The sequence below is a fragment of the Rattus norvegicus genome, chromosome 3, assembly GCF_021556685.1.
Source record: "Rattus norvegicus strain SHRSP/BbbUtx chromosome 3, alternate assembly SHRSP_T2T, whole genome shotgun sequence".
Taxonomy (NCBI): Eukaryota; Metazoa; Chordata; class Mammalia; order Rodentia; family Muridae; genus Rattus; species Rattus norvegicus.
In genome coordinates, this window is record NC_141536.1 from 138715119 (window position 1) to 138739796 (window position 24678).

The 24678-nt window shown below is 43.2% G+C and overlaps 1 pseudogene; it reads left to right on the top strand.

Moving 5' to 3' along the window:
* The first annotated feature begins 20720 nt into the window (after window positions 1-20720).
* LOC148006566 (zinc finger protein 219-like) lies at window positions 20721-22137 on the top strand (annotated as a pseudogene).
* Window positions 22138-24678: the final 2541 nt, after the last annotated feature.

Here is a 24678-nt window from a genome sequence, read left to right on the forward strand (position 1 = left end):
GCTCTAGACAGATTTTACTTTCTATTCTAAAAACTCTCTGGTTGAGACAGCTAGCATTCTGCTTGAGACAGCTCTCTCTGCTAGTAAAAATTCTAAAAGCTCTCTGGATAGCTCATCCAGTCATCCTTTTCTGACTTTGGCCAGGAAAACTGATCTCAAAAGTTCTTGGCTCTTCTTACCAAGTCAAAAACACGGTTAGAAAAATCCAAAAAGTAATTCGTGGGTTCTCAAAATCAAAAAGAAAAGAATTCTAGGTGTTCGCAGTCTTTGCGGGGCCGCCTCCGCTCTCTAACACCAGCGCCGCGTCTCCTTCGCTGAGCTCCAGCTGAAGGAGAAGTGGGGTAAGTAAGGAGGCGCCCATACCTTGGCTTCTGTAAAGCAGACTGCCTGCAGATCCACCAGTGCTAAAGCACCCAGGAAACAACTGGCCACAAAAGCCGCTCGCAAGAGTGCGCCCTCTAGTGGACGCGTGGAGGAACCTCATCGTTACAGGTCTGGTACTGTAGCACTCAGTGAAATCAGATGCTGTCAGAAGTCCACTGAAATTCTGACTCCCAAACTCCCCTTTCAGTGTCTGGAGCGAGAAATTGCTCAGGACCTCAAAACAGATCTGTGCTTCCCGAGTGCAGCTGTCGGTGCTTTGCAGGAGGCAAGTGAGGCCTATCTGGTTGGTCTTTTGAAGGTACCAACCTGTGTGCTATCCATGCCAAACCTGGAAAAATTATGCCAAAAGATATCCAGCTAAAATGCCACATCCACTCAGACCGTGTTTAAGAGTCTACCATGAGAGGAAACATTTGTTCTCAAAAATATTTTTTCTTCTTCTTCCTGTTATCAGTAGTCCTAAATGTTAGATTATTTTTTCCATGGGGTCAAAGGTACCTAAGATATGAGACAAAACATAGGGGACAGGATCAGGAATTGGCAGCTTCTCCACGTTCATTTGTCTGTGAATTTGTAGTATTAATTCAACATGTAAAGCATTAATGCAAGCAAAATGTTTCAGTGAACACATTTGAATAGTCCAAATTTATAAAAATTATAAATAGACCCTCGGATCCCGGCCCGCAGCAGCTCTCTGCTCCCAGACCCTGTGAGAGAGAGACCCAACCGCCTGGTCAGGTGGGCACTCCTGAGGCTGCAGAGCGGAAGAGACCACCAACACTGCTCACCCCTGCCCACATCCCTGGCCCAAGAGGAAACTGTATAAGGCCTCTGGGCTCCCGTGGGGGAGGGCCCAGGAGCGGCAGGACCCCTGCCAGAGACACCGCCGGACCCTGAAGGAAACAGACCGGATAAACAGTTCTCTGCACCCAAATCCCGTGGGAGGGAGAGCTAAACCTTCAGAGAGGCAGACAAGCCTGGGAAACCAGAAGAGACTGCTCTCTGCACACACATCTCGGACCCCAGGGGAAAAAGCCAAAGACCATCTGGAACCCTGGTGCACTGAAGCTCCCAGAAGGGGCGGCACAGGTCTTCCTGGTTGCTGCCGCTGCAGAGGGCCCGTGGGCAGCACCCCACGAGCGAACTTGAGCCTCGGGACCACAGGTAAGACCAACTTTTCTGCTGCAAGAAAGCTGCCTGGTGAGCTTGGGACACACGGAAGCAGAATTCCTCTAGGACCGGCACGTTCTGTGTTTACCGGAAGTCCCACACCCTCGGATCCCGGCCCGCAGCAGCTCTCTGCTCCCAGACCCTGTGAGAGAGAGACCCAACCGCCTGGTCAGGTGGGCACTCCTGAGGCTGCAGAGCGGAAGAGACCACCAACACTGCTCACCCCTGCCCACATCCCTGGCCCAAGAGGAAACCGTATAAGGCCTCTGGGCTCCCGTGGGGGAGGGCCCAGGAGCGGCAGGACCCCTGCCAGAGACACCGCCGGACCCTGAAGGAAACAGACCGGATAAACAGTTCTCTGCACCCAACCCGTGGGAGGGAAAGCTAAACCTTCAGAGAGGCAGACAAGCCTGGGAAACCAGAAGAGACTGATCTCTCTACATACATCTCGGACGCCAGAGGAAAACACCAAAGGCCATCTGGAACCCTGGTGCACTGAAGCTCCCGGAAGAGGCAGCACAGGTATTCCTGGTTGCTGCCGCCGCAGAGAGCCCGTGGGCAGCACCCCACGAGCGAACTTGAGCCTCAGGACCACAGGTAAGACCAACTTTTCTGCTGCAAGAAAGCTGCCTGGTGAACTCAAGACACAGGCCCACAGGAACAGCTGAAGACCTGTAGAGAGGAAAAACTACACGCCCGAAAGCAGAACACTCTGTTCCCATAACTGGCTGAAAGAAAACAGGAAAACAGGTCTACAGCACTCCTGACACACAGGCTTATAGGACAGTCTAGCCACTGTCAGAAATAGCAGAACAAAGTAACACTAGAGATAATCTGATGGCGAGAGGCAAGCGCAGGAACCCAAGCAACAGAAACCAAGACTACTTGGCATCATCGGAGCCCAATTCTCCCACCAAAACAAACATGGAATATCCAAACACACCAGAAAAGCAAGATCTAGTTTCAAAATCATATTTGATCATGATGCTGGAGGAATTCAGGAAAGATGTGAAGAACTCCCTTAGGGAAACACAGGAAAACATTAATAAACAAGTAGAAGCCTACAGAGAGGAATCGCAAAAATCCCTGAAAGAATTCCAGGAAAACACAATCAAACAGTTGAAGGAATTAAAAATGGAAATAGAAGCAATCAAGAAAGAACACATGGAAACAACCCTGGATATAGAAAACCAAAAGAAGAGACAAGGAGCTGTAGATACAAGCTTCACCAACAGAATACAAGAGATGGAAGAGAGAATATCAGGAGCAGAAGATTCCATAGAAATCATTGACTCAACTGTCAAAGACAATGTAAAGCGGAAAAAGCTACTGGTCCAAAACATACAGGAAATCCAGGACTCAATGAGAAGATCAAACCTAAGGATAATAGGTATAGAAGAGAGTGAAGACTCCCAGCTCAAAGGACCAGTAAATATCTTCAACAAAATCATAGAAGAAAACTTCCCTAATCTAAAAAAAGAGATACCCATAGGCATACAAGAAGCCTACAGAACTCCAAATAGATTGGACCAGAAAAGAAACACCTCCCGTCACATAATTGTCAAAACACCAAACGCACAAAATAAAGAAAGAATATTAAAAGCAGTAAGGGAAAAAGGTCAAGTAACATATAAAGGCAGACCTATCAGAATCACACCAGATTTCTCGCCAGAAACTATGAAGGCCAGAAGATCCTGGACTGATGTCATACAGACCCTAAGAGAACACAAATGCCAGCCCAGGTTACTGTATCCTGCAAAACTCTCAATTAACATAGATGGAGAAACCAAGATATTCCATGACAAAACCAAATTTACACAATATCTTTCTACAAATCCAGCACTACAAAGGATAATAAATGGTAAAGCCCAACATAAGGAGGCAAGCTATAACCTAGAAGAAGCAAGAAACTAATCATCTTGGCAACAAAACAAGGAGAAGAAAAGCACACAAACATAACCTCATATCCAAATATGAATATAACAGGAAGCAATAATCACTATTCCTTAATATCTCTCAACATCAATGGCCTCAACTCCCCAATAAAAAGACATAGATTAACAAACTGGATACGCAACGAGGACCCTGCATTCTGCTGCCTACAGGAAACACACCTCAGAGACAAAGACAGACATTACCTCAGAGTGAAAGGCTGGAAAACAATTTTCCAAGCAAATGGTCAGAAGAAGCAAGCTGGAGTAGCCATTCTAATATCAAATAAAATCAATTTTCAATTAAAAGTCATCAAAAAAGATAAGGAAGGACACTTCATATTCATCAAAGGAAAAATCCACCAAGATGAACTCTCAATCCTAAATATCTATGCCCCAAATACAAGGGCACCTACATACATAAAAGAAACCTTACTAAAGCTCAAAACACACACTGCACCTCAAACAATAATAGTGGGAGATTTCAACACCCCACTCTCATCAATGGACAGATCATGGAAACAGAAATTGAACAGAGATGTAGACAGACTAAGAGAAGTCATGAGCCAAATGGACTTAACGGATATTTATATAACATTCTATCCTAAAGCAAAAGGATATACCTTCTTCTCAGCTCCTCATGGTACTTTCTCCAAAATTGACCATATAATTGGTCAAAAAACGGGCCTCAACAGGTACAGAAAGATAGAAATAATCCCATGCGTGCTATCGGACCACCACGGCCTAAAACTGGTCTTCAATAACAATCAAGGAAGAATGCCCACATACACTTGGAAATTGAACAATGCTCTACTCAATGATAACCTGGTCAAGGAAGAAATAAAGAAAGAAATTAAAAACTTTTTAGAATTTAATGAAAATGAAGGTACAACATACCCAAACTTATGGGACACAATGAAAGCTGTGCTAAGAGAAAAACTCATAGCGCTGAGTGCCTGCAGAAAGAAACAGGAAAGAGCATATGTCAGCAGCTTGACAGCACACCTAAAAGCTCTAGAACAAAAAGAAGCACATACACCCAGGAGGAGTAGAAGGCAGGAAATAATCAAACTCAGAGCTGAAATCAACCAAGTAGAAACAAAAAGGACCATAGAAAGAATCAACAGAACCAAAAGTTGGTTCTTTGAGAAAATCAACAAGATAGATAAACCCTTAGCCAGACTAACGAGAGGACACAGAGAGTGCGTCCAAATTAACAAAATCAGAAATGAAAAGGGAGACATAACAACAGATTCAGAGGAAATTCAAAAAATCATCAGATCTTACTATAAAAACCTATATTCAACAAAACTTGAAAATCTTCGGGAAATGGATAATTTCCTAGACAGATACCAGGTACCGAAGTTAAATCAGGAACAGATAAACCAGTTAAACAACCCCATAACTCCTAAGGAAATAGAAGCAGTCATTAAAGGTCTCCCAACCAAAAAGAGCCCATGTCCAGACGGGTTTAGTGCAGAATTCTACCAAACCTTCATAGAAGACCTCATACCAATATTATCCAAACTATTCCACAAAATTGAAACAGATGGATCACTACCGAATACCTTCTACGAAGCCACAATTACTCTTATACCTAAACCACACAAAGACACAACAAAGAAAGAGAACTTCAGACCAATTTCCCTTATGAATATCGATGCAAAAATACTCAACAAAATTCTGGCAAACCGAATCCAAGAGCACATCAAAACAATCATCCACCATGACCAAGTAGGCTTCATCCCAGGCATGCAGGGATGGTTTAATATACGGAAAACCATCAACGTGATCCATTATATAAACAAACTGAAAGAACAAAACCACATGATCATTTCATTAGACGCTGAGAAAGCATTTGACAAAATTCAACACCCCTTCATGATAAAAGTCCTGGAGAGAATAGGAATTCAAGGCCCATACCTGAACATAGTAAAAGCCATATACAGCAAACCAGTTGCTAACATTAAACTAAATGGAGAGAAACTCGAAGCAATCCCACTAAAATCAGGGACTAGACAAGGCTGCCCACTCTCTCCCTACTTATTCAATATAGTTCTTGAAGTTCTAGCCAGAGCAATCAGACAACAAAAGGAGGTCAAGGGGATACAGATCGGAAAAGAAGAAGTCAAAATATCACTGTTTGCAGATGATATGATAGTGTATTTGAGTGATCCCAAAAGTTCCACCAGAGAACTACTAAAGCTGATAAACAACTTCAGCAAAGTGGCTGGGTATAAAATTAACTCAAATAAATCAGTTGCCTTCCTCTACACAAAAGAGAAACAAGTCGAGAAAGAAATTAGGGAAACGACACCCTTCATAATAGACCCAAATAATATAAAGTACCTCGGTGTGACTTTAACAAAGCAAGTAAAAGATCTGTACAATAAGAACTACAAGACACTGAAGAAGGAAATTGAAGAAGACCTCAGAAGATGGAAAGATCTCCCATGCTCATGGATTGGCAGGATTAATATAGTAAAAATGGCCATTTTACCAAAAGCAATCTACAGATTCAATGCAATCCCCATCAAAATACCAATCCAATTCTTCAAAGAGTTAGACAGAACAATTTGCAAATTCATCTGGAATAACAAAAAACCCAGGATAGCTAAAGCTATCCTCAACAATAAAAGGACTTCAGGGGGAATCACTATCCCTGAACTCAAGCAGTATTACAGAGCAATAGTGATAAAAACTGCATGGTATTGGTACAGAGACAGACAGATAGACCAATGGAATAGAATTGAAGACCCAGAAATGAACCCACACACCTATGGTCACTTGATTTTTGACAAAGGAGCCAAAACCATCCAATGGAAAAAAGATAGCATTTTCAGCAAATGGTGCTGGTTCAACTGGAGGTCAACATGTAGAAGAATGCAGATCGATCCATGCTTATCACCCTGTACAAAGCTTAAGTCCAAGTGGATCAAGGACCTCCACATCAAACCAGATACACTCAAACTAATAGAAGAAAAACTAGGGAAGCATCTGGAACACATGGGAACTGGAAAAAATTTCCTAAACAAAACACCAATGGCTTACGCTCTAAGATCAAGAATCGACAAATGGGATGTCATAAAACTGCAAAGCTTCTGTAAGGCAAAGGACACTGTGGTTAGGACAAAACGGCAACCAACAGATTGGGAAAAGATCTTTACCAATCCTACAACAGATAGAGGCCTTATATCCAAAATATACAAAGAACTCAAGAAGTTAGACCGCAGGGAGACAAATAACCCTATTAAAAAATGGGGTTCAGAGCTAAACAAAGAATTCACAGCTGAGGAATGCCGAATGGCTGAGAAACACCTAAAGAAATGTTCAACATCTTTAGTCATAAGGGAAATGCAAATCAAAACAACCCTGAGATTTCACCTCACACCAGTGAGAATGGCTAAGATCAAAAACTCAGGTGACAGCAGATGCTGGCGAGGATGTGGAGAAAGAGGAACACTCCTCCATTGTTGGTGGGATTGCAGACTGGTAAAACCATTCTGGAAATCAGTCTGGAGGTTCCTCAGAAAATTGGACATTGAACTACCTGAGCACCCAGCTATACCTCTCTTGGGCATATACCCAAAAGATGCCCCAACATATAAAAAAGACACGTGCTCCACTATGTTCATTGCAGCCTTATTTATAATAGCCAGAAGCTGGAAAGAACCCAGATGCCCTTCAACAGAGGAATGGACACAGAAATTGTAGTACATCTACACAATGGAATACTTCTCAGCTATCAAAAACAATGACTTTATGAAATTCATAGGCAAATGGAGGGAACTGGAAAACATCATCCTGAGTGAGCTAACCCAATCACAGAAAAACATACATGGTATGCACTCATTGATAAGTGGCTATTAGCTCAAATACTTGAATTACCCTAGATGCACAGAACACATGAAACTCAAGAAGGATGACCAAAATGTGAATGCTTTACTCCTTCTTTAAATGGGGAACAAGAATACCCTTGGCAGGGAAGAGAGAGGCAAAGATTAAAACAGAGACTGAAGGAACACCCATTCAGAGTCTGCCCCACATGTGGCCCATACATATACAGCCACCCAATTAGACAAGATGGATGAAGCAAAGAAGTGCAGGCCGACAGGAGCCGGATGTAGATCGCTCCTGAGAGACACAGCCAGAATACAGCAAATACAGAGGCGAATGCCAGCAGCAAACCACTGAACTGAGAATAGGACCCCCGTTGAAGGAATCAGAGAAAGAACTGGAAGAGCTTGAAGGGGCTCGAGACCCCATATGTACAACAATGCCAACCAACCAGAGCTTCCAGGGACTAAGCCACTACCCAAAGACTATACATGGACTGACCCTGGGCTCCAACCTCACGGGTAGCAATGAATATCCTAGTAAGAGCACCAGTGGAAGGGGAAGCCCTGGGTCCTGCTAAGACTGAACCCCCAGTGAACTAGACTGGTGGGGGGAGGGCGGCAATGGGGGGAGGGTTGGGAGGGGAACACTCATAAGGAAGGGGAGGGGGGAGGGGGATGTTTGCCCGGATACCAGGAAAGGGAATAACACTCGAAATGTATATAAGAAATACTCAAGTTAATAAAAAAAAAAAAAAAAAGAAAAGAAAAAAAAAGAAAAAAAAAAGAATGCCCTTAAAAATCTCTGCTTTTACCAGTGGAAGGGGAAGCCCTGGGTCCTGCTAAGACTGAACCCCCAGTGAACTAGTCTATGGGGGGAGGGCGGCAATGGGGGGAGGGTTGGGAGGGGAACACCCATAAGGAAGGGGAGGGGGGAGGGGGATGTTTGCCCGGAAACCGGGAAAGGGAATAACACTCGAAATGTATATAAGAAATACTCAAGTTAATAAAAAAAAAAAAAAAGAATGCCCTTAAAAATCTCTGCTTTTACCTCGTAACCAAATTCAGAATAGGATTTAACATAGCATGTGCAGAATCAATATGTGAACACATCTCTATTCCCTAACAAAGTCCTAATGCTTCTCTCTTTAAAAGAACACTACTGATTTGGAAATGGCTGCCATGCTTTCCTTGCCTGCCACAAGCGGGCTTCGGGGGACATCTTTCTCAGCTGACCTGTCCAAATTATTGTGTTTTCTATTCTTGAGTAGATCTGGAATAAAACCCCAAAGAGTTGGCTATTGTGGGGAATTTCTTTAGTTGCTTTTGAAGTAGGAAAATGTCTCTTTAATTTGTACCTTTGGGTTGATAAAAACCACTTTGTAAAAGTAATTTATTGCATTTTGCAAGAGGTGTAATAATTTTGGGGTATAAATATAAGAACCTAATGGGCAGTATATTTTTCATAAAAAATCAATTAATTTTACTGGATGTTTTTTATTTACATTTCAAATGTAACCCCACCCAACCACCCACCCCTATCTCCCTCCAGGGTAATGAGGGGTTCATTCTAGGCAGGACCGAGGCTTCTCCTCAGACTGGTGCCCAACAAGGCCATCCTCTGCTACATATGCAGCTGGAGCCATGGGTCAGTCCATGTGTCCATGGATAGTGGTTTAGTCCCTGGGAGCTGTGCTTGATTGGTATTGTTGTTTTTATGAGGTTGCAAAGCCCTTCAGCATTTCCAATCCTTTCTCTAACTCCTCTAATGGGAACCTCGTTCTCAGTTCAATGGTTGGCTCGGAGTATTCACCTCTGAACTGTCATGCTCTGGCAGAGACTCTCATAAGGGAGGTATATTAGGCTCCAGCATGCATTTCTTGGCACCTGCAATATCGACTGGGTTTGGTGGCTGTGTGTACGTATATGGGCTGGATCCCTAGGTGGGGCAGGCTCTGAACAGCCATTCCTTTAGTTTCTGCTCCAAACTTTGTCTCCATATGTCCTCCTATGAGTATTTTGTTTTCCATGTTCTAAGAAGGACTGAGGCATCTGCAATGTGGTCGTCCTTCTTCTGCTCCATGTGGTGTATGGATTGTATCTTGGGTAATCTGAGCTTTTGGGCTAATGTTCACATATCAGTGAGTGCATACCACATGTATTTTTTCTGCCCTTGGGTTACCTCTGTCAGGATGATATTTTTTAGTTCCACCCATTTGCCTAAGAATTTCATGAAGTCATCATTTTTAATAGCTGCATAATACTCCATTGTTTACATGTATCATGTTTCCTGTATCCATTCCCCCGGTGCAGGACATCTGGTGTTTTGCCAGCTTCTGTCTATTACAAATACGGCGGCTATGAACATGGTGGCTCATGTGTCCCTCTTATATGTTGGAGCATGTTTTGGGTGTGTTCCCAGGAGTGGTATAGCTGGGTCCTCAGGTAGTACTATGTCCAATTTTCTGAGGAACCTCCAGACTGATTTCCATACTGGTTACCGGATTTCAATCCCATCAACAATGGAGGAGTGTTCCTCTTTCTCTACATCCTCACGAGCATGTGCTGTCACCTGAATTTTTGATCTTACAAATCCTGACTGGGGTGAGGCTGAATCTCAGGGTTGTTTTGATGTTCATTTTCCTAGTGGCTGGGGACGTTGAACCTTTCTTTAGGTGCTTTCCGGCATTTGATCTTCCTCAGCTGAGAATTCTTTGTTTATCTCTGTACCTCATCTTTCAATAGGGTCATTTGATTCTCTGCCATCTATCTTCTTGAGGTTTGTATGTATTGGATATTGGCTCTCTATCAGATGTAGGGTTGATAAAGATCTTTTCCCAATCTGTTGGTTTCTGCTTTGTCCTAATGACAGTGTCTTTTGCCTTGCAGAAGCTTTGCAATTGTATGAAGTCCCATTTGTGGATGCTTGTTCTTAGGGCACAAGCCGTTGGTGTTCTCTTCAGGCAACTTTTCCCAATGCGCATGAGCTGTGAATTTTTTGCTTTAAAGCCAGAGCCACATGGCCACAGCTACTGAGTTTTGCTGCTTGCTTGAGCTGGAACATGCCCTCCTTGTTCAAGTACATTATCACCAGCTTTCTGTCTTCCAGCTCCTTCATGGCCTATGCTTAGCTGTCCTGAAACGTGCTCTGCAGATTGACCTGGAGCTCAGAGATCTGTGAGGCTCTGTCTTTTGAATTCTGGGATCACAATCTTGTACCACCACACCTGGACTCAAGCTTTTCTGTTTTTGGAACTTGCTCTGTGCCAGGCTGGCCTTGAACTCAGAGACCTGCTTGCCTCTGTCTCCTGAAACTAAAGGTGTGTATTAGCATGCTTAGACCTAAGCTTTGTTGGTTGGGATCTTGCCTGAGTGCCACTACCCCCTTATTTTTCTTATCCCTTTGATCGCCTGATTCAGATTCATTTCACTTCCTGGTGTACTTCATGACTCGAATCATACATTTCATATTTTCCCTTTCTCTCCTTCTCCTTTGCAAAACGCTCTTCTTAAGACTAAACAAGAGAACAAAGTCTTGGCTAGAATGTCTTCTGGGAGCGAGACTTCCTTTGTCAATGCCATTACTATAAATCTCTTTACCTTGATCTCAGACAGACTCTTCAGACAAGGGCATGGAGCAGCCGTCTTCTTCACCTAAAAATACAACAAAAACAGTCTCTAGGCCACATGCTAAAATTCTTCTCCAGTGAAACCTCTCGGGCCAGGTCTGTGCAGTTTAAATCACTCTCAGCAACTGTCTTCCACACTCCTACTAGGACAGCCCATTGCTTTCAACTCTGTGCTGTCCCTCCAGCACACCCACACCCAGCCACATTGTCATTTGTTCTTATCCCGGGCAGGTAAGATCTCTGAATTCTTTTGCAACGTTAAAGAAAAATAAAATGTATTTGCTGTCTCCTAAGTATCAAGTAGCTGGGTAAGAGGCTGCTGATACATCAGATGATCAAAAGGGACCCTGGAATAAATAACCAAATTCACAGGTAATAAAAAGAAAAAACAAACTGGGCTTTCCGTTTGCATGTGATGAGCTAGCAGGAAGTGATAGCAGTACCTTTAAATTTTTTTTTCCCTGTGGTAAAAGCTGAGCTATCTGGAGATCACTGGAGAGTAAATACAGCTCTCAGAATTATTTCTACCAGGATTTCTGAGGAGTTTTGGAAAACCCTGGTTTTCTTGGAGCGTTGACACAGCGCTTTTAAATGTTTCCTAGCAGCTATCAAGAGAAGACTATATGAAGAGTGAACACTGCTCTTTTAGAATTTTTCTTTCGTCCAGAAAATGTTAACAGGTTTTATTTATAATTTTATTTTTTTTTATTAACTTGAGTATTTCTTATATACATTTCAAGTGTTATTCCCTTTCCCGGTATCCGGGCAAACATCCCCCTCCCCCATCCCCTTCCTTATGGGTGTTCCCCTCCCAACCCTCCCCCCATTGCCGCCCTCCCCCCACCAGTCTAGTTCACTGGGGGTTCACTCTTTTTTTTTTTTGGTTCTTTTTTTCAGAGCTGGGGACCGTGGGGGTTCAGTCTTAGCAGGACCCAGGGCTTCCCCTTCCACTGGTGCTCTTACTAGGATATGCATTGCTACCTATGAGGTCAGAGTCCAGGGTCAGTCCATGTATAGTATTTAGGTAGGGGCTTAGTCCCTGGAAGCTCTGGTTGCTTGGCATTGTTGTACATATGGAGTCTCGAGCCCCTTCAAGCTCTTCCAGTTCTTTCTCTGATTCCTTCAACGGGGGTCCTATTCTCAGTTCAGTGGTTTGCTGCTGGCATTCGCCTCTGTATTTGCTGTATTCTGGCTGTGTCTCTCAGGAGCGATCTACATCCGGCTCCTGTTGGTCTGCACTTCTTTGCTTCATCCATCTTGTCTAATTGGGTGGCTGTATATGTATGGGCCACATGTGGGGCAGGCTCTGAATGGGTTCATACAAACCTTTTAAGTTCAACATGTGACAAGATTTGAAAATATAAGCTAATGTTCCAAGTTTTAAATTTGTGCCTGTGGAAAAAAATTATTTCATCAGAATAAATTCCTAAAATAGAGGCCTCTGAAGCAAAAAAATAAAAAATGTGTCTAATGTCTAACCTCATTGTTTTCACTAGCCGTGTAAAGCTGTAGCTGTTTATTTTGGAAAACTGAATCAAAGAAGAAGCTTCTTTTTTTGTTTGTTTTGTTTTGTTTTTGTTTGTTTGTTTTATCTTTTCTCTTTTTCGGAGCTGGGGACCAAACCCAGGGCCTTGTGCTTCCTAGGCAAGCGCTCTACCACTGAGCTAAATCCCCAACCCAAGAAGAAGCTTGTTATGCTCTATAATGACATACCATTTAGGAATCAAGAAAGTTTCCAGTCTCTATGTTTACACGTCTTATTTTGATACTGAAAGAGCTTTAATTCAGAAATTGTAATTTCTTATTTTAAATCATTAAGAATAATTAATAAATGCAAGTTAATAGTCACTTTATAATGACCAAATTCTTTAATATGTTTAGAACTATATTTGTAGTCAGTTTGTAGTCATGATAAATATAATCAATTACAGGCTTAAATCCTATTTAGCCTTTTGTTTCATGATCAAATAACTAAAACCAGACAAAGATTGTTGAACTCAGATATGTTTTGTACATTCTTGCCCTCAAACCTGCCAGATATGTGTGGAATATGGCACCTAAGAGGCCTAATTGTTCTATGACAGAGACACTCAGATCTTAATAATGACCTCTCAGGTCTCCAAGAAGATAATACATGCAGCAGAAAAAGACTCCACCTGATTGTGTTAATACTAACCACTGGGAATGAAAGCCTCACCCACTCCTAGTGCATGAAGTGGAAACTTTAAGGGTTCTTTGGAAAGTCATTTGTGTTGAACGGTGTTTCTTCGATGGGGCAACCATGTGAAGGACTGTTTTGTTAAAGTGGACACAGGTGTGAAAGACTAAGGCAGACTCATGAAGTAATGTTTTGCTGAAGCAGACACAGGAAAGAGGATGTTCTGCTACAACAAGCATGTGAAAGGGCATGTGACAAAGGAGTCTTTGCTAAGAACAAGCATGTATTAGTCTGCCTTACACTACTTAGTTGAGCTGGATTTGTTGGGACTCCATAGAGAGAACATCAAAAACCTTCTCATGGTGTTCTGCAGTTTCCTGTTGGCTTCTTTGGACTCAGGCTGATTGGCAGTGATGTCATCTGAGACAGACGAATGTGCTGAGGCAAGACCCGTGGAGGACATGTGATGTTTGGAGGGTATAAATAGGACTCCACAAACAGTGAGACCACAATGGTGGCTGAGCTAAGCTCTACAATGCTTGTGGGTCTCGAATCTTCACTGATCTTCGCTTCCCTGAGAGAGGCATAGCTGAGAACTTCGGGCATTCCTCCTCATCCTCATGCAGACTTGAGCTGAAGCTGAGGCCGAGGCTGAGGCTGAGGCCTGGCTGTTCCTGCTAGGTCCTGTCATTGCTGCTGCTGACCCAATATTTCCCTGAGGTGTTTTTAAGTGGTTCTGGCTACCACTGCTAACCTGTAAACCGAAGTACTGATTTCCAGACATCACGGATGGAAATTACTCCAAGGAATTTTTTTAAACAGGCTCACTTCCTCCATATCCATCTTTTCTATTACTTCTGGAAGGTGGTAGGATAAACAGAGGTTAAAGAGTTTAAGAACCATCATTAAAAAATAAGCATTAAAAAATTAAAGTTACAAAGGCATGGCCAAAAATGTGGACAACCAAGTCACAGAGACTTGGTCGCCCCTCTTTACCTAGGTAAGTTGATATCAGTTCCTGCCATTCTCCTTCTCCATAGGAAGGTATACCTCTGTACCCATTGCCATAGAGACCCCAGGAACTTGGAATGACTGTCTAGGTAATGGACTATGGATTAGCCTCTGTTATTTAAATCGATACGTGGGCTATTATAATTTATCCTTCTCAGGCCTCTGGTCATATTAACAAGTAAACTGTAGTTTTGTCAGTCATGCAGGAGCGGACAATCAGCTCCTTCCTCCAAGGCTACAAGCACCTTGTTAGTTCATTAGTCCTTGTTCGTTCATTCATTAATTAAAGCTACTGGGTCTTTGCTTTAAAAAAATGTAAGCAGGTTTATCTTGCTTTCAGGTTTCATGCTAAAGGATACACAGGTTTTAGATCTCACTTACTACTAAAATAACCTGTTTTACAATGACTTTTTCAATAATAATTACTTATTTATCTGAAAAATGATTAAAATTGTCTCAAAGTCCATACAAGGTATAAGCATATAAAAACTTAAAAAAGTTCTAAGGATCTCAAAAATGATTTCAGATTTCCCTCCCTTTCTGGGTTATTATTGCCCTGGGATTTTAGAAGCTCAAGATCTGATGGAGAACTGACAACTTATTACTTAGTCGGAAGCTTAGAATTCTGAGTTTTCTTTGGTTATATTCTAGATATAAATTAAAGATGCTTTTACACCTTAAGAAATGTTCAACATCCTAAGTCATCATGGAAATGCAAATTAAAACAACCCTGAGATACCACCTCACATAGTGAGTCAGAATGGCGGGGGGGGGGGGGACAGGTGACAGTAGATGCTGGCAAGGATATGGAGAAATAGGAACTCCTTCATTTTTGGTGGGATTGCAAGCGATACAACCACTCTGGAAATCAGTCTGGAGGTTCCTCAGAAAATTGGACATAGTACTACCTGAGGACCCAGCTATTCCATTTCTGGGCATATACCCAAAAGATGCCCCAACATATAACAAGGGCACATGCTCCACTATGTTCATAGAAGCCTTATTTATAATAGCCAGAAGCTGGAGAGAACCCAGATGTCCTTCAATAGAGGAATGGATACAGAAAATGTGGCACATCTACACAATGGAGTACTACTCAGCTATCAAAAACAATTACTTCATGAAATTCATAGGCAAATGGATGGAACTAGAAAATATCGTCCTGAGTGAGGTAACCCAATCACAAAAAAAAGCACATGGTATGGACTTATTGATGAATGGATATTAGCCCCAAAGCTTGAATTACCCAAGTTACAATCCACAGACTACATGAAGCTCACGAAGAAGAAAGACCAAAATGTGGATGCTTCATTCCTTCTTAAAAGAGAGAACAAAAATACTTATGGGAGGAAATACAGGGACAAAGAGCGGAGCAGGAACTGAAGAAAAGGTCATCCAGAGTCTACCCCACCTGGGAATCCAGCCCATCTGCACCCACCAAACCCAGTCACTATTACTGATGCCAAGAAGTGCTTGCTGACAGGAGTCAGATATGGGTGTCTCCTGAGAGGCTGTGCCAGAGCCCTACTGATACAGATGAGGATGCTTGCAGATAACCATTGGACTGAACAAGGAGACTTTAATGGAGGAGTTAGAGAAAAGACTGAAGGAGCTGAAGGGGTTTGCAATCCCATAGGAAGAACAATATCAACCAACCAAATGCCACCAGAGCTCCCAGGAACTAAACCACCAACCAATCAATGAGTAAGCGTGGAGGGACCCATGACTCCAGCCACTATGTGGCAGAGGATGACACTGTCCAGGAACAATGGGAGGAAAAGTCCTTGGTCCTGTGAAGACTTGTCTCCCCAGTGTGGGGTAATCCCAGGGCATTGAGTTTGGAGTGAGTGGGTGGGAGTGGGAGCAACTTCATAGAAGGAGGAGCAGGGGGAAGAGGGTATGGGAGAGGGAGGAAAGGAGATAGCATTTGAAATGTAAATATATAAAATATTCAAGAAAAAATAAAATTTAAGAAAATGATGCTTTTAATCAGGCTAAAACATCTCTGTCAAATCTATATACCTTGTGCTCTGAACAAATATATGTACATTTATATATTCATATTCAACATATATATGCCTTTTAACCTAAAACCATATTTTTTCTAGAACACAAATTCTCCTGTTGTTTTACAGACACATGTTAACTGATTTTTCTACAATATGGATTTCAATATAACTGTAATGCTAATATATCTTCTTTTATAAACTAAAAATTCCTGTAAAATTCAGGGAATCAAAGAAGTCATAAGACTTGGGTCTACCTGTCACAGGTCAAGTGGACTCTAGATTAATTACACCCTAAGTTTCAGCATCTGCCTATTCCTGAGAATGGGATTTGCCCCTGGTCTTGGGAATAAGTCCAAGCTATGTGGACTGGGGCCACCTTGGTCCTAGTCTGTTGCTCTGCAAGGTAATGTCCTTGCTGTCTTTCTGACTACACCTTCTAATTCTCAAATTAAAGGGCTCTACGATTGCAGTTTTAAAATAACTTCTTTGAGTTGTGTAGGGGACTGTCCATAGCAATAACAGGGAAAGGATTTGAATGTAGAGCATGGTTTCTGTCCTCGGAGCAGAATTGAAAGAACGGTTTGTTATACACACCGGGGAGTAAATAGTGTAGGCAGTAGCTAGATCAGAGGCTGAAATTTAAGGCATTCGGCTTCCTGGGTCACCATTATGAGGAAGGACCTGATGGGGCAGAGTGAGTGATTTTATAATTCCTCAGCATATATTATTTCATGTCTATGAATGACGGCAGGCTAAGGTGATCAATGAATAACTTAGAGAGCTTAGTTTGATCCAAAGAATACTGAATTTCCTATTAGGGAACTCACCTCTGGTGACATGTACAGTCCTGGTTGGCACCAATAACTCAGCTCAGAGGTTTGAATCACAGGCTACTTACAGATTGGAGCTCTAATTTCCACTAACAGATCTAATACCATTAAATGTATGTGGAATTTTGTTCTAATACTTGCATTAGACATGAATTTTTCCTTAATGTTTATTTAATAAAAGACAATGATCAAAATTATTCCTCTAAGAGTGTCTCATGTAGGCAGATGATATGTTATGATTATCCAAATATTTGATTTAAGATTCTTTTCTACAGATAAAATTCCTGGAGACTCAGTAGTCACCTGTAGTACCATCCACAATGCATGTAAGATTGCTGTGTGTATAGCGAATAAACTGTTGTACTATGTCCTCTCCAAATTATGTAAAGAACAAAACAAAGAAACGAGCACAACAGTGACTAATGCAAGGAAGAAATAAGATTCTCTCATTCTGGGAATTTTTAACTGATATATGGGAGCTAGAGATGCTGAGGCCTACATGGTTCAACACTGCCCAAGTTAGACTCTCACTGTGAGTGACAGGAAGTAAGCAGGAGAGTTTGTTCCTAATAATCTGTCAGCAATCCTTAATACCTATGGGAGATGGCAGGGAACACATAGTCAAGCTGTTGATCGGATGCCTCACTGGGATTATGGCAGACTCTACAGAATTGTGAGGGGCACCGGACAAAACTTTTAACCCTAAGAACTCTTCCCTCTTGGTCTTTTGAAAAGTCCCTTTAGAATTCCAATGGAAACACTTCTATTAATCGTGCTTAAATCTGCATTGGTTGTAATCTTAACCATTGGGGGTGGGGGGACTCTCATTCATGTAATAGCCCAGCTCAATGATATGTTTCAGGTTATACTATGTATCTTTATGTTTCTCATGAATCTGTAGTTATAGACAGATATGTGCTGTTCTGTGGGATAAAAGAGGCTATTATTTCTGCAGCCAAGAGAGCTTGAAGGTTTCTCAACCAATGAAATGAACCGACTGAAGCAAATCAGAAAAGGCAGGTTCACTGAGAGGCAGTTCTCAGGAGAATTCACTGATTTCACATGCGGAGGTCAGTGACGTCACATGCCTGGGCTAAAGCAAGGGGGGGTTTATGGGTTTGGGGCATGGGATGATGAACTAGGAACTAGGAGCTCTGATTATGCCCATGTAAGGTTAAAATAGCTGAGCCCCTAGGTGGGCACACTTGGGTGAGTAATGAGAAAGCAAAGACAAGGGAAGATGAAGTGGTAGCCCAGGATATTCTCCTTGAGGGTGGGCTTGGGGAGAGAAGAACAAACAAGGTTTCTTAGCTTGTTCAGGGGATAAGCAGGGGTTCCAACCAAACAGAAACACCTAAGTCCTTTGTAGTCCAGGCATCATGATCTCAAGATGCTAGAGAAAGAGCAACAGAGCTGACATTTGCCCTGCTAGAATTTAGACTTGCTCTGGTTTGACTCATTGCTGGACTCTGATTCTTCTTTTGGGATTTTTTTCTTTCTATGACACTTTATGAAAAATATAATGTAGAATGTAGAATGCAAAATAATAAAATTATTATGGCCCCAGAGAGCATTGTAATGTTTGTACTGCTGGAGAGGTCATCTGGTGGATATAAGCTGAGAGAAAAAATAAAATTGCTAGAGATTTGCTTTATCCTGTGCGTGTGTGTGCGTGTGTGTGTGTTTGTGTGTGTGTGTGTTTCATTTTAGCTGGCCCCAGAGAGCATTTTGTTGGCCTCAGAGAATTAAGATGTTTTTCCCTCAGAGAAAAATTGGCTGAGTGACAATTCCCTGCCTCTATGCCCATTCTCAATTTACCCCACTTGTAATTCAGTAATAGGAATGATCCCAAAATTGACCAGTCAAGACTGCCAAGAAGCAACTCAGCTAAGAACATGCTCCTTTACTTCTAACCAGACCAATATCAATCACTTGGAAGCTCCATCTTCTGTAGAAGACTGTCATGCTAGGAATGATGGCCCAAGGGCACAGGATTAAATATATACCAGTACTTAAAGATTCAATGTGTGTTATCCATTATACTTCAGGTAGTGAACTAAGTCAGCTGGGGTACTAGATGAGACTTAAATTGAGAAAACCAATCAAAATTATATTCACTATTTTTTCTTTTCTTTCCTTTTTCTTTTTTCTTAAATTATTTTATTTATTTACATTCCAAAAGTTACACCTTACTTGTCCCCCCTCCCTGAATTCTTGATCCCATCCCTCATTTCCTACCCCCTCAGGGTGTCCCCACAGCTGTGCAACCACCCCCACCTCAACCCCACTAACATCTCTCTTCCCTGGACCATCAGGTTTCCACAAGATTATGCACATCCTCTCCCACTGAGGCCAGACAAAGGAGTCCTCTGCCACACATGTGCCCAGGGCCCCTGAGCACATGGTTTTTGGCTTAGTCTCTGAGAGTTCTGAGGGTTCCAGGCTGGTTGACACTGTTGTTCTTCCTGTGGGGTTGCAATCCCCATCAGCTCCTTCAGTCCTTTCCCAACTCTTCTACATGGGTCCCAACCTCAGTCCAATGGTTGGCTGTAAGTATCTGCTTTTGAGTTTAGTTTTTAGTTTTTATCTGTTTTTAGTTTTAAGTTTCTGGTAGTCTCTCAGAGGACAGCCATGCCAGGCTCCTGTCTGCAAGCACAATATGGCATCAGTAATAGGTTCTGGGTTAGGTGTGCTGACATGGGATGGATCACAAGTTGGACTGGTCATTGGGTGGCCTTTCCTCAAATGGGGACCACGTTTCTCTACTGGAGGTAGAATTTCACTACTAAGCCATTTGCTTAACCTTATGCTTGCTTGCATTTAATTATTTATTTTTGCTTTGTTTTGGTTTTGTTTCGTTTTGTTTTCAAGGAAGTATATAGTAGTGTCTTAGTTTGGGATTTACTGCTGTGAACAGATACTATGACCAAGGCAACTCTTATAAGGACAACATTTAATTAGGGCTGGCTTACAGGTTCAGAGGTTCAGTCCATTATCAAGATGGGAACATGGCAGAATCCAGGCAGGCATGGTGAAGGAGGAACTGAGAGATCTACATCTTCACTGGAAAGCTGCTAACAGAATACTGGCTTCCAGGCAGCTAGGATGAGGGTCTTAAAGCCCACACCCACAATGACACACCTACCTCAAAAGGCCACACCTACTCCAACAGGGCCACACCTCCAAATAGTGCCACTCCCTGGGCTAACCGCATACAAACCATCACAAATAGACACCTGTAAGTTATCCTACTACACACTCATCATGGAACAACATGGAACAAGTGTATACACACGGTTAGCTTTCTTCCTTTAAAAAATTAATTCTTTAGGGGTTGGGGATTTAGCTCAGCGGTAGAGCGCTTGCCTAGCAAACGCAAGGCCCTGGGTTCGGTCCCCAGCTCCGAAAAAAAAAAAAAAAAGAAAAAAATTAATTCTTTATAAAATATATCCCCACACAACATATCGTCTTTCCACTCCTCCCATTCCTACCCTCCCTCTCACAATAATCCACAACTTTTCTATTTCCTTTCAGAAAACAGCAGGTGTCCCCAGGATATGAACCTAACACAGCATAATACATTGCAGTAGGATTAGTCAAAACCCCTCATGTCAAGGCTTGACTAGGCAACCCAGTAGGAGCAAAGGGATATGAAGAACAGGCATTAGGATCGCAGATACCGGCCGCTCTGGGTGTCCCCTGGCCCCAGAGCCCAAAACCTGCCTGCTGAGCCACAGCCCTCACCCGGTCCCCGGGACCTGCATGCTAAAGGCCGCCTCCTCCGCTGCACACAGTGCGGGCCAGGGGCGGAGTGCCTGGAGGGGCGGGGGGCGGGAGGATTGGGTGAGGCCGCAGGTGGAAGTGGGACGGGGAGACAGCGTGGTTCCCCTGGCCGCACCTAACGTTGCGGCGAGCGCAACGGAGCCTCTGCCGCCGCTGTCCTGCAGGGCTCAACCTCCGCATCAGTTGCCTTCATTAGCGGCTTTTCTTCCTCCTCCTTCCAATCCTCAGAACCAAAGATTGTAAAGGGGGTCCATTGAGGGCTCACGTCCGCGCATCCTTTTCGGCCACCTAGACCCTTCACCACCAACCTTCAATGGTGACGGCGAGCTGGATCTGCAGTTCTACTCCAACAGACCAGGTGTTGGCGGGACTCCAGGACCCGGGTCGCCTGGGATAGGAGCAGTGGACAGGCGAACAGCGCTTCCCCTGTCCTGTGTGCAGAAAGTGCTTCCCATTCAATTCCATCCTGGCTTTGCACCTGAGAGCCCATCCTGGCCTCCAACCCTTCCAGTACCCACATTGTGGCCTCCGCGCAGCGCAGCGGGCTCTGCTGAGCTCACACCTCCGATCACACCAGCAAGAGCATCCACTCAGCCCCGCTGCGTGGCTGTTGCTGGAGTTAGAGGAACGCACCCTGCTTCGTGAAGACTCAGGAGAGCCAGAAGCACAGGGGGCATGCAGTGCAGCCCTGCCAGCGAGGGCCTGGCGCCTCATCTGCCTTCCGTTGCCCTTTCTGCAAAGGCAAGTTTTGCACCTCAGCGGAGCGGGAACGCCACCTGCAAATTCTTCACAGGCCCTTGAAGTACAGCTTGTGCAGTTTTGGTTCCAGCCAAGAGGAGGAGTTGCTGCACCTCAGTCTGACTGCTACGGGACTTCCGAGCGCCCCCTGGTAGTTACTGCTACGCCTGAATCCCAGCCTCCAGCGCAGCAAGAACCCAGTTCTACCTGGAGCCTGAGCTTGTACCTAGGCCAGAGCCTGAACGTGAGGCAAACCCTGCCCCAACTCCTGCACCTCCGGAGGAGCCCCCTGGCCCACCAGAGTTCTGTTGTCAAGTGTCCTGGTTTCTCAAGGGTCACATGAGCAAGCACAAGGCCTCTCTTGATCATGTGTGCCCTGTATGTGGTCGCTACTTCAAGGTGCACACCAGCAAGCTGGGTCCTTTGTATGCTCCAGGCCCTGGCTCTGTGCCTGCCAGTGCCCCTCAGGCTCCTGACCTGAGCCTGCTGGCTTATGAGCCACTGAGCCCTGCACTCCTCCTGGATGTTCTTTCCTTCAGTCTCTGCTCTACACTTTGTCTCCATATTTCCTCCTGTGAGCATTTTTGTTTCCCCTTCTAAGAAGGACAAATGCATCCACATTTTGGTTTTCCTTCTTGAGCTTCATGTGGTCTGTGAATTATATCTTGGGTATTCCCAGCTTTTGGGCCAATATCCACTTACCAGTAAGTGCATACCATGTGTGTTTTTCTGTGATTGGGTTACCTCACTCAGGATGATATTTTCCAGTTCCATCCACTTGCCTCTGAATTTCATGAAGTCATTGTTTTTGATAGCTGAGTAGTACTCCATTGTGTAGATGTACCACATTTTCTGTATCCATTCCTCTGTTGAAGGGCATCTGGGTTCTTTCTAGCTTCTGGCTATTATAAATAAGGCTGCTATGAACATAGTGGAGCACGTGTCTTTGTTATATGTTGGGGCATCTTTTGGGTATATGCCCAGATATGGTATAGCTGTGTTCTCAGGTAGTACTATGTCAAATTTTCTGAGGAACCTCCAGACTGATTTCCAGAGTGGTTGTAGCAGCTTGCAGTCCCACCAACAATGGAGGAGTGTTCCTCTTTCTCCACATCCTCACCAGCATCTGCTGTCACCTGAGACTTTTATCTTAGTCCTTCTGACTGGTGTGAGGTGACAGAGGTGTTTTGATTTGCATTTCCCTGATGTCTAAGGATGTTGAACATTTCTTTAGGTGCTTCTCAGGCATTCAATATTCCTCAGTTGAGAATTCTTTGTTTAGCTCTGTACCCCATTTTTAAAAAGGCTATTTGATTCTCTGGAGTTTAACTTCTAGCCCTCTATCAGATATAGGATTGAAAAAGATCTTTTCCCAATCTGTTTGTTGCTGTTTTGTCCTATTGATAGTGTCCTTTGCCCTACAGAAACTTTGCAACTTTATGATGTCCAATTTGTCGATTCTTGATATTGGAGCATAAGCCATTTGCATTCTGTTCAGGAAATTTTCCCCTGCCCCATGTATTCGAGGCTCTTCACCAATTTCTCTGGTTTTATGTGAAGGTTCTTGATCCACGTGGACTTGATCTTTGTACAATGCAAATCGACCCAAGAGCAGACTTTCTATGAACATAGGAGAGCAAGTGTCTATGAGATATGAGGGAGAATCACTGCAAACTAATGTTTTTATTTTCATTTTCTAATTGCTGTGACATAAATATACTATGAAAAAAGAACATTCTAGTATTATTTATTTTTCCAGTATGTGTTTTTTTCTCTTTCTGTGTCCTATATTTTCTGACTCATGGGTACTTAAGCTGAGATAGCAAATGGGAAAGTATACTAATCCTTTTCTATTTCAAGCTGCCTCACTCAAAGACAGCCATCTCTAAAAAGGAGAACTTAGCCTGGTTATCATGCTTGCCTCATATCTGGGGTGAGAAATGTAATAGTGATTAGCAGATTATACATTTGGAAACAGGGTTAAGAGAAAATTTCAAAGAAGTTTATCCCACAAGACACATAAAGTCTCAATTACCGAAAGTCATTAAGGTGACTGACTCCTCTGGCATGTGAGTTTGAATATATCCATTTCAGAAGTTTCGCTGGATGAATATGGAGCAGACAGGCTAAAATCAGACACACAAACACGCAAGGGGAATTCAGTGATGTCCCTAGCATGCCTGAGTCAAATGTCTAGGAGTGGATGATCCGTACAAGCCCTGTCTTCTCGATGACTGGTAAATAGGAAGAGGTTTCCAGATCCGTATCTGTCAAGCAGCTAATATGAGAGTGTAATCTACTTCTCTCCTACTTAGGATCTTATTAATAGAGACGCCATGACCAAGGACTCTTCCAAAGGAAACCATGTAACTGGGGCTGGCTTACTACTTCAGAGGTTTAGTCCATTGTCATGACTGCAGAAAGCACGGCAGCAGGTAAGTTGGTTCTGGAGAACAAACTGAGAGTTCTACAACATATTCCACAGGCAGGAGAAGGAGACTGCAAGATCAGGTTTAGCTTAAACATAGAGATCACAGAGTCTGGCTCCACAGTATGCTTCTTCCAACAAGCCCACATCTCCTAGTAACGCCACTCCTTATGTGCCAAGCATTAAAACATTTGAGTCTATGGTGGCCATTCATATTCAAGCCACCACAGTAACCATGAAAGTAAAAGTAGGAGCTTAGAACTGCTCTTCAGGGGCAAGGGAAGAAAATCTTTACTGTCATTTTTATTTATAGATGGGTAACTCTCAGTAAAAACTCCCTCTCTGTGTCAGTTTATTCTTTGGGTTCTCTTTATTTCTGGGCCTTTATTTATTTATTATATATAAGAACACTGTAGCTGCCTTCAGACACACCAGAAGAGGGCATCAGATCTCATTACAGATGGTTGTGAGCCACCATGTGGTTGCTGGGATTTGAACTCAGGACCTCTGGAAGAGCAGTCAGTGCTCTTAACCACTGAGCCATCTCTCCAGCCCATTTCTGGGCCTTAAGAACAAAGTGTCATTAATGTTCTGTACACAGGTCTGGTTTGAATATAACCTATGGGAAAAAGAGTGCAACTTACAGAAAAATATCAGAGTATTTTATTTTTCTACAACTCAATCTCTTTACAGCATTGGGGTTACTAAGTTTTCCAGATTTTTGCATCTACTTGCAGATGCACCTAAACTGATTGTTTTATTGGTCCCACC